This window comes from Channa argus, chromosome 6 (assembly GCF_033026475.1).
Source record: "Channa argus isolate prfri chromosome 6, Channa argus male v1.0, whole genome shotgun sequence".
Classification (NCBI taxonomy): Eukaryota; Metazoa; Chordata; class Actinopteri; order Anabantiformes; family Channidae; genus Channa; species Channa argus.
In genome coordinates, this window is record NC_090202.1 from 21294995 (window position 1) to 21306248 (window position 11254).

An 11254-nucleotide genomic window follows, 5' to 3' on the forward strand; every position below is an offset into this window, starting at 1 on the left:
CATGATTAATTCTGTGACATCATGTTTAAAATCGAATAAGGTTTGAAATCCAATAATTTTCCTTGTGGCAAAGGTCCCTGAAGGTTCCTTGTGATTGCTAGATGCTACTTTGAGTTATACTTCTTTCCAGTAAGAGTGATTCAGCAGGTAAGGTGGTATGACCTATGAATCAGACTGGTATTACACAAAAAACATCAACAACGGATCTCTCCCTGTCTCTCTCTGCTAAACCTTCCTCGATCCAAGCTGAGCTTTTTCATTGTTTTGAAAATGACCAAATATGTTTTACTTCTCTGACCCTGGCTCCCTCTGTGCAGAGCTAAGGCTGTAAACGTCCAGTGTGATTACTGAAAAGGGGAGGTGGAACACTTTGATTTTCTCCTCATCTGGTTGGGGTTAGGGTAAAACTATTTGTAGATATTGCAAAGACATTTACAAACACTCTTCTTCACCCATGCAGGGAGGCTGCCCTAACTGATGAAGTGTGGATTAGGTCACATAGCAGAGAGAAGGACAGTTGGGGTTTACAACATATAGCACCCTTACTGACTAAAATCAATCATGTTGTCAAAGCTCTAACATCTGCAAAAGGCAAAGCGCAAGAAGAGAAGAACCAGCTGTTATTATCTTAGACATGACTCTACCATTCAGGTCCTGTTAAATTATGCAAAAGCAACTTTATATGCTTTACTTCGCTTGACCTCAGCCAACCCTATCCCCTAAAAATAATGTTCATATGCAAATAAACTGCAAACCTGATTATGTTTTTGTTGGGAACATATTTGCAACCAGATTGTTGATATCAATAAATTGTTACCAGAGTGTGTATTTTTGTCCTCCAAAATATCCAATCTTCTACCAAAACATGCAGTTTGTCTGATTACAGCAATATTAAAGTTTTTATGGTCGTGTTTAGATACTTACAGCACTTGGATAATGTTAGAGAGAGGTCTGGCTTAAGAGTGAAAAATGTCATAATCACCCAACAACATGTTCCTTTGCTAATAAAGAAAACCACAATTTTCTATAACTTTAACCAAAGCAATTATTTTGTCTGAACTGAACCACACATGAGACTTTATAATCAAACTCAGGTATGTAGATTGACAGTCCTTTACTTAAAACATTTGGACATCATTCATTCAAAAAACATGCTGCATTGGAACATAATCACCTACAGATTACATTCCCATGAAAAATAATAAAATAAACAATCATGCATGTAGTTTAGTTGCAGAACAATGTCATTTTTAGGCCAAAACTTTACTTCATCGGCTGGTATTAGGCATGATAAATGTACTGTAAAATTATTTACAATAAGTTTTATGTTGGATTCTGATTGGCTGGGCATGAGTGGGGATCACTCCTCCAACCAATCAGAGTAGGTGCTCATAGATTTTATTTTATCTAAATACCTTCTGAAGCAGCTGCCTGAGGACAAAGAGGAAAAGGTGGATATAGAAAAAATCTGAACATCAATTTGTTATTGAAATATGACAGATATGTTTAAAGTCCACATTTTTATAAAAAGTGTAAAAAAAAATAAAAAAATCAAAACATTACAAAATTCAAAGACTACTTTATCTCAGTGTATTTTCTGCAAAGGTTACACTTAGTACAACTAGTCTAAAAGACATAAACACAAAACATGTTAACTGATGCTGAATGTTTTTATTTGTTTACACTGTTTTTTAGCTCCTAAAACTATCCAAATCTTTTTCCAAGATACTCGCTCATACTTCAGAAGAATGATGTCACAACGGTGAACCAAAACTGAAAAAGACAGATTTAATCAATCCTTAGTGATAACGTATTGAATTTTATATGCACGAAATGTTGCACAAGTCGAAACAAGGACACAAACACATTACAAGGAATGAATGACACATTCAGATGTGATACATGTTCCTGATGAATGTGATGACTTCATGATACAACTCATCAAATGTCAACATATCAAGATAAAACAAGCTTTTTGCATTTACAGGAAAATGGAAATATTTGAGATACAGATCATAGCAATTTCACAAAATACACTTAAGTAAAGTCTTTCTTTCATAGTGGTAGTTACTATTCTTACATTTAAAAAACAAACTGCCAACACCAGTGTTATAAATTGTAATATAGACATGTGTATTTTGAGTTGTTATTTAACTGACTTATAACAGGCTGCTTTCTGTGTCATATTTTGAAATTTACATCCTGTTAGCAAATATGGAAATGTGACATGTAAATATTGTACCAGCAACGCCTCTGTCTCAATTTAGGAAAAATCATTTGTGGTTTTAAATTTCAACACTCTTTGACTTTTAGTTTATAGCTGGAAATGATGTGTCATAGATGGTCATTATTGGAATTATAATGTTATTTATAATTAAGTGGTTATAGCTATATGAACATATTGAAACTGTACAGCTAAAGATGCCATTTGCAACCACACATCTCTTTGGTCATCTTTAATTTTTGTTCCCTCATCATCCACATCCCCCTATATCATCCACACAAACACTTACAGGGCTCTCTTACACACTCACACACACGCAAACACACAGGCTGTAAACATTAACAACAGGGCTCTGAGTTCGCCCACAGAGAACAGTGTACGTCACCAACACTTTAAACAGAACACAAATCCTGAATGTCTGTGCTCCCTTAGACTCCCATAAACACACACACACACACACACACACCCTTACAGATCCAAACATTGCCTAGGGAAGGCAGAGCTGTGCCAGGATGTTTGTGTGAACATGAAAATGCGTCAGGCTACATGTGCGTGAGTTAAACGATATGTTACTGATAATCAACACATCTACATAGTAGGTGTTTGTTTCATTCTTAGATCTGAGTTGTTGATTTTGTGACAGACACAGCTTCACTGTGTTTTCAGCCATTTAAGGAACTTAACCATGGTTGGTCCTTTGCTGTGAGGATTTTGAACCTCTGCATTTATTGAGGGACTGTACTTAAAGCCACACTGTGCCACTTGTCAGAGTTATCAAGTGACAATAAATTGAAATGTTATAAAATGTACTTTTTTGTTGTCCTGTTGGCTTATCCCTTAAGTTCAGGGTGTCCACAGCAGATAATTAGTCCGCAAGTTGACTTTGCACAGTATTTACGCCTGATGCCCTTCCTGTCACAACCTTCCCCAATTTCCACCGCGCTTGGGACACCTCGGCATGTGGTCTGGATGAGCGGGGCGAGAACCTCCAACCCTTTGGTTGGTGGGCAGCCACTCTAACAACTGAGTCACTGAGTCACCCAGAAAATGTTATAAAATGTACTAATGACGCAGAAATTGCCCCTGATTGGTCAGGAGTGTGAGCTTCAATCAAAATGTTTTTAGAAGTGATCATCTCTGCACTGCCGCCAGTGGTAAATGGTCTGTACTTATACGCTTTTCTACCTAATGGCACTCGTAGCGCTTTACACTGCCTGTTCACCCAATCACGCTCACAGTCACACACACACACACACACACACACCAATGGGGGAGCTGCTATGCCAACACTCACCAGGAGCAACTAAGTTGGGGTTCAGTCACCCCAGTGCTGTTCAATGAGTCAGTGCCACTGAAGGCCTCCCCCACCCTCTCAAGATGGATGTTCCTATGTTGGTTGCTGTGGGTTTACCTTTATGACTGACTACACACTCACTGGATCTGTAATAAAAACTGTTAATTACAGCTTTTATGTGCATCAGAGTTTTTACCTGTAATGAAGTAATTTTATATTATTGTAGTAAACCTTTACTTGAGTAAGATCGGAATTCTTCTTCCACCATTGCTTACACGCCTACCTTACATAATGTTTATTACTCACAGATGCTCATGCATGCAAATGCAGTGGTAATACTTTGGTTATGTAGCTTTCGTTGGACCTTTGAGTAATGACTAAGCAAGACATCAGAAAATTTTGCAGAAATTACTTATTTAGCCAATTGTATGCATTAAATGACAAGTTTTTACTTAATTTTGATTGTCCAGAATAAAACTCATCCAAATCTTTCAGTAGGTCAGTAACACCTGCAACCAAGCACACTCTTTATGTTTTATCTGCAGGAGTCATCGAGCGTTAACTCGTGGACAGCATGCAGTGTTTGACAGTAGCACACATGAGACATACTGACTGAGTATTGAACATTTAGATATGTTTGATAATATTTTTATTGTATTCTATAATTGCACTGTAAAGAACATCCATCAATCCATTATCTGTCACCACATATCCTATGTGGGTCGCGGGGGGCTGGAGCCTATCCCAGCTGTCATCGGGCGAGAGGTGGGGTCCACCCTGGACAGTTTACCAGTCTAGCACAGGGCCACAGAGAGACATACACAGACAGACAACCATTCACATTCACACCTATGGGCAATTTTAGATTCACCAATTAACCTCACATGCATGTTTTTAGACTGTAGGAGGAAACCAACACAAGCAGCCAGAGAAAATGCAAACTTAAAATAGAAAGGCCACTGCCGACTGTAGTATTTAGTTTACCAAAAATACTACAAACAAAGGCGTAGCTCTGTCTACATGTAAAACACACCTACTAGCACCTCATAGCTAAGTATAACACATTTGAAAGACTAAACAAATCAGACATGTAAATGAGTGAGTCAGCAGTTGTGCTCCTGCTTCTCTGCTGCAGCTGTCTTTTACTTTTAAAAATTAGATTCATATCCGTCTTCTTTGTGTAACTCATGACAAAAAAATTGATTACATAAATATATTCCACTACACCACAGAAGGACTTTTATTGTAGGTTTTTGCTACTTGGGAAATAGCCACACACCACGTGTTAAATGTGTTTCTTAACAGTACTGTTTGTCAGCAAGTGCATAGGATGGGTTCCGGCTTGTTTAGAGTGTTCGGGAGCACTTTCCCCAGGCATAGATCCAAGTCACTGCTTATCACATCACACTCTGTAAACTCAGTACGGCTTGGATCTGATATCTTTGCCTGGAAACCGACCATGAGACACAGTAACACATAGCAAATCGTGCCATGCAGTCAGTTGTGTGACTCTCCAGGGTTGACAGGCCAGCTACCTGCTGGCTGTGATCCCAGTCTGCTGACATGACTGTCTGTGTGTTAACAGACATCACATTTCACACCAGAACAACTGAAAAACATCATCCCCGCTAACCTCCATGACATCAGAGTTTCCATGGGAACCTATCATACCTAAACCAGGCCCCGGGACAGCAGCCAAGTCATGATCTCATTGACACTTCAAAGCGCAACATTAATTACCTGCCTGTGGACCTGAGGCATGGAGATTTAAAAGAGAAAGAAATGCATCGTTTTTATATGAAAGTACTACAGATTTTGCTATTATTGTGTCATAGATACACTGAATCTAATTAGGGTCTACATGTGTTTAGGCAAACACTGTGTCAGAAAGGCCACCCACTTCTAATACGTTGCACTGACCTGACTTAATAGAATATTAAGGCGACTTACAAGTGAGGTACAAGGCAGCAAAAATCTCAGTCAAGAAGAAAACATCAAGTCCCATCAGAAAAGTGTTCAAAATTCATGACATGCAAGTGCAAGAAAGAGAAGTTTTTTTTTATTAAATAGGAAGATCCTCTTAACATAGAGTCCCTTATATTGCCTCAAATACTGTGATAACGTGCATGAATAAAATAAGACTGTAAAAAGAAGCTGCTGTGATGGGTGTTGAGTTTACTGCTCACTCCAGAAAACCAGTGTCCAATCTCAGCTTAGCAGTGTGCATGGGGATGTTATTGTTTTCCTTTGCGATGCAAAGATTGTTGTTAATTTTGACACTGTAAGCTGCATAAGTGATGTGCAAGAATAAAAAGGTTTAATAGTGAGTGCATTTACAGGCACCTATCTAACAAGGATAATTAATCAGATTCAATCAGATTTCTGGAGTTATCGGGAAATGGTGTTTACATGCACTTTAGTTGAAATCCACAGATACATGTAACTGATTTCTCCTCCACCTGTGACTTATTTTGGAAGCCTGGTGCACATAATTCAACTGTATAGGGACTTTCTGACATTTTTTATTTGTGTGTGTGTTCATATTGCACCAGTGTGACAGCGCAGGGGGAGAGAAAAGAAAAAAAGGTGGAGACACAAGCAGCTGATCCACAAACAGAACTGTATGAATTTTAAAAAAATCACATGGGAAAGTTGCTTTTTTAGACTTCTACAAGGTCCTTGGTGGTAATTGTTTTTCAAAAAATGAGGCGGCATCACCCTGGGAAAGACCCAGCCTTTCACTCAGCTGCTTGTCCTTTCTGCAACCTTGTGTTATACACATGTACAACACTCATTAGAAACCTGGTCACAGAAATTAGCGTTTTTCCGGCAGAAATCTACCTGAGGAAACCAGGTTTCCCAAATTTGGAGATCTGCTTTCCTGGTTACATTACGCTTGTAAAATTAGCGTTCCCAAAAAAGTCAACTGTATCCTGTTACTTAAGTCCATGACATTTACCTGGGATGAATCAAGGTATCTGGGAGGTGTTAGAAAAGGAAGAAAAGGTGAGATGCTGTTAGAGTCTCCACTGGGGAGGAAGGAGGGTGGTTGACACAGTGCAGACAAAGGAAATTATGATAGAAATTGGAGATTTGAACCAATCTAGACAGAGCACTCGGGAGGAGAAGGTGTCTGAAGCATTTTTGGGAGGGTTAAAGAGAGCAACAAGATGAAATATGAGAAGAGGGAATAACACCCAACCATGCAGGGTCACTTACAGAAACCTTGAATGTGAGTAATTTGGTTTATTTTCACAGCATCGCCTATCTTTGGCCTTCAGAGACACAAAGAAGCCTCTACTCTGCGCTTCACCTCAATCAGACTATGGTCTCACCTCTTTTTTATTTTACTGTTTTTTTAAAAAAAAAAATTGTTTTGGTAATTTGCTGAACATGAACTATGAAGTCATTCCACCACCACTGTGTGTGGATCATGTACAGGCAGCTGAAACCAATAATAAAATACTTAATGCACAAATGTTTCCAGGGGTTGCAAATGTTCCCTGATGTATTCTTTGAATGTGACCAGTGTGCAAAATGAAATGGGGAAAATAGAGAGGAAGGTGTGAGACAGAAAAAAAAGGAAGGAGTGAAGGAGTGAGGAGTAAAACAAGAAGACCAACCATCTGAGATCACTGGCTTTATGTAATAACCCTGCAACCTTTGTCGCCCCCCAACACACACTTATTTCTTAAGTTATTCCTTATGTTATTCCTTAAACCCTACTAGATTCAGACTTTACCTGGAAAACAGTAATTTTTAAGATCACACACACACACGCAAATAAAATATAAATCAGCTCGGGCTGCATCACCTTGTTGTGCTGTTGGGTTCAAGAATTAAAGAATTAAATTACATTTTAGCTACATATGTCCTTTAATTCTGCTAGCCAACAACAGTAAAATGTTTTTTCAGTAGGTGATAGACATGAGCATATAAAGTTATACGTTGTACATCCTTAGTTTCTTTATAGTATATATAGTATATTAAAATAAGAGTACATATTCAGATAACTCATATTTTCCTCAGCTATACTGTTAAAATAGAAGCCAACAAAATGTAATAGTCAGCATTAGCAAACATATTTAGGAAAATATTTTGACTCAACCTACGCTACATACACAAAACAAAAAAAAATTACTAACAGATGGACCCTGAAAAATAAACGTAATCATATGTTAACAATATACTGTTATAACATTTCCAATTCAGGCATTTACTTGCAACACGTACCGAAGAGACAGGAGGTGCTGGTGTGCAAAGCTGCCTGCAGCAGCTTTAAACTATTCAAAGTGAATCTGTCCAAACTCAGAACAAAACTTGTCTCTGTTTCAGTGATGTGTTCCCACCAGCTATCATGGAAAAATTAATGTGATGGGCTTCCAGTTTTTTCATCACACTGGAAAAATGGATAAAGAACGTCTGATTTATAATTAGTGGCGTCTTGTCTGAGACATGAAAGCCAACCTTTTAACCCAAACTCATGTGCTCACACTGGCCAGCTGATGCACTCTCCAGAGAGGAGAATGATATCAGAGACAGTGAGCAGACAGACAGAGACACACACTGAATGAGACTGGATGAAGTGTCCTCCGTGGGATGGCGTCAAGATTAGATTGGAGTGGAAGTGGACAGGCCCCTAATGTCAACAATGGAGAGGATACTGGGGACTGCTGTGAGGATGTGGCCTCAAGAACTGGATGGGGCTTTAGGAAGTTAAGTATGTAGCCTACGGGTAAACAACAACAGAACACACACACACACACACACACACACACACACACACAGACATTGGTCTTTCTAAAGTTGTGAGCACCCTCACTTATGATGCATTTTCCAGTATTATTTTAACCCTTAAAAAGGTCCTTTGAAGTTGTGAAGTCCGGTCCAAGTGATGTTTGCCTACACACTCAAAGATAGACACAGTGGACAAAAGTGCGTATATTTCCTCACATTCTTTAGAAAACACGTGTTTATTAAAACATCTGATTAATTCCACAATTATTAGCTGCCACTTTAAAGTGGTGTGCACAACAATCTGTAGTACATTCATGTGAAATGTGCATACATAATGAGTACTTTTACCATGCTACTGTATATCAAGCCAAAGCATATTTTTTACTGTAGTTGTAAAAGTGCTTTTAAATTGTTCCATAATAGTAGCATTTACTCAAGTAAAAGATCTTCGCTCTTCTTCCACTTTAGAAAGACATGAAAGTCAATACGATAAAGTCACATTGGGGCAAAACTGCTCAGTGAGTAAAAATTAAAATATAAATTGATTGCTAGTGACTGAGTCTTGAGAAAGAGCATGTGTACGTGTTTGCACGTACTGATGTGTAAGTCCACAATGATGTAATTCACCCAGACTCAGCCAAAAGCATCTCAGTCTTATCCATCAATTGTTCTTTCTCAGCAATCAACACACATATGCACACACACTGTTCTGCTCTATCAAACCACACAGCATCAGCCCTTCGTTTGGCAGCAGGGCCCTGATTCAGCATGACATCATTCTTTCACTGTCCAGGCCCTGGAGCCAAACACACGCACACACACAATTAACCACACACACAGGCATGGAGCCAATTAGCAGGGGTATTAGAGAACATCCATCAAACTTGACTATTTTCCTCAAAGAGTTTGGAAAGACAGCATCTAGCTTGGGGCAGCAGCACTGTAACATGTAATGTGTGAGCATGTACCATTTTATTCAGTTCTGCTGTCCGAGTGTGAATGCAGCATAACCTTAAAGAGGTACTTTTTAATCTTTTAAATCTTTTAAAACCTAACTAAACCTTTTTTTTTCCCCTTAACCCAACTACCACATAACTTGGACAACATGACCGTGTTTAGTTTTGTTGTAATGGCAACAAATGTACTGTCGGCCTCCCACCAGTACGATCCCATGGATTGTATCCAACTCAGACATCAAAACACATTGTGTCTCTAATGCCCTTTAACTTTCCACTAGCTGCTCTTTACCACAACATCTACAAGATAATAATGATTAGGGAGCAGTTCAACTACAGTAAATATAGCAGATATCTGCAAGTAACTGTCACCCTTTGTAAGACTCATGTTCTCCAGTATTATTACAATAATACTAACATCTCATAGCACTATAAACATACACATGTACATCTGTGCCATACAAAAACACAACGTAACCAAATACAGTTTCCAGCTCTTAGAGTTTATGTAAATGTTTTTTCGAGCTTGAACATAAACCCTCTGTGGGTATTTTCACAAGCCTGTAAGCTCAGCTGTATCTTACATTCACCCAGAAAGTAGCTTTGCATCACATCACTTTATATCTCTGGGAGGAGTAACATAATCCTCATGGTGGTTCTGCAGCTCCTCACTGACCTGGGGTCCTCTGCAGTCTACTGCTGCTCTCTGATTTATATCTCAAATAAACAGAGACGAGGAGGAGAGACAATGGGGACATATAATGTACCAGCGTGAAAAAGGCCTGTAGAAATGTAAAATGGAACAATTTGTGTCTAGTAGTGAATTCTTTGCCTGTGTTGGCTTCACATCACTTAAATCACCCATTCTTTTTATGTTCACTTTGAGAAAACATTTAAATTAAAGTAGTGTAATATTAAATGTTCCCATTAGGCAGCTCAGTGCACATATTCCCAAAAACACACAACAAAGACGCATCATTTTCCGGTGAAATTAGCACAATGATGTAACCACCACCAGGGAAGAATGAGGCCAATCCACCAGGAATGTGCATTGTGTGTGATTAGTCAGGGTCACATCTATACATCTCATTGCATTTGGAAATTGCTGGAAACATTCGTATTCAGATTCCCACTGACACGACTGACAGGGCTGCAGTTTTACACGCAATGCTAATGTCTGACCAAAGTTTAGTTGTAGCACTGAACACTCGCGCAAGGTGCACAGGTGCTGTCCTGCTGATATATAAAATATGTAATAGATAAATAAATACTACCCTAAAGTACTTACATTTTCTCTTGTCAAAGTAGTCCACTTTGTTTGAGAACACTTTCAATTAGGCATAAACGTCCTGTCTGTGTGCCTTGTTCTCACTCTGGTCAACAAGGAAGCAGTTTTCTTAATGCTGCCTCTAATAGTCGGGAGAGGGAATCACAAATCGTCCAAATGGATCCCTCTGACACGTGGACAATAAACTGAATGACAGTTGTTGTAAACAGCATACAGAGCAACAAAAATAGGGCAAGATTGTGCTGGTAACTGCACAGTTTGATTGATTGATTCCTTTCCTGAAGACCAGGGCACGAGTGATTAACTGGCTGTTTAGTGGACAAGAACAAAGACAAGAAGATTTTTAAAAAACTGCATGGACAAGCTGTGTGCTTCATTAGAAGTGGATTGAAAGTGGACTACTTTACCAGGACATTAAGGGATTTAAGGCAGGAAACCACACTGTAATTGTGTTGGTTTTCTGTTTGTTTTTGGCCCCCACCCATTAAAAAGTACTCACAGACTAATACTGACCTTTATAGGAAATGGATCTGGGGCTCTCGTCTGCACAGTAAGGAGACAGTCCTGAGCAGGGCTAAGATTTACCCAGCACAAAAAGTTCAGTGGTATTAAAAGTAAAACATAGTTTGAATTTGACTTTGACATCACAAGTCATCCATGTGTCTGGCAATTTCAGCTAAATAACTGAAGATGTTAAATATAAACTACTTGAGACATGAGACAAACAGGAAAGAAGAGAGGACACAAACATGAGG

General features: G+C 38.9%; 1 protein-coding gene across 2 annotated transcripts in view; it reads right to left on the reverse strand.

The window, feature by feature from the left end:
- The window catches only part of smtnl (smoothelin, like), a 30952-nt gene extending 20362 nt beyond the window's left edge, over window positions 1-10590 (reverse strand). For both annotated transcript variants that reach the window (XM_067507717.1, XM_067507719.1), the window contains exon 1: window positions 10500-10590. The gene's annotated coding sequence lies outside the window, so the exon portion shown is untranslated. The remainder of the gene's footprint in view (window positions 1-10499) is intronic.
- Window positions 10591-11254: the final 664 nt, after the last annotated feature.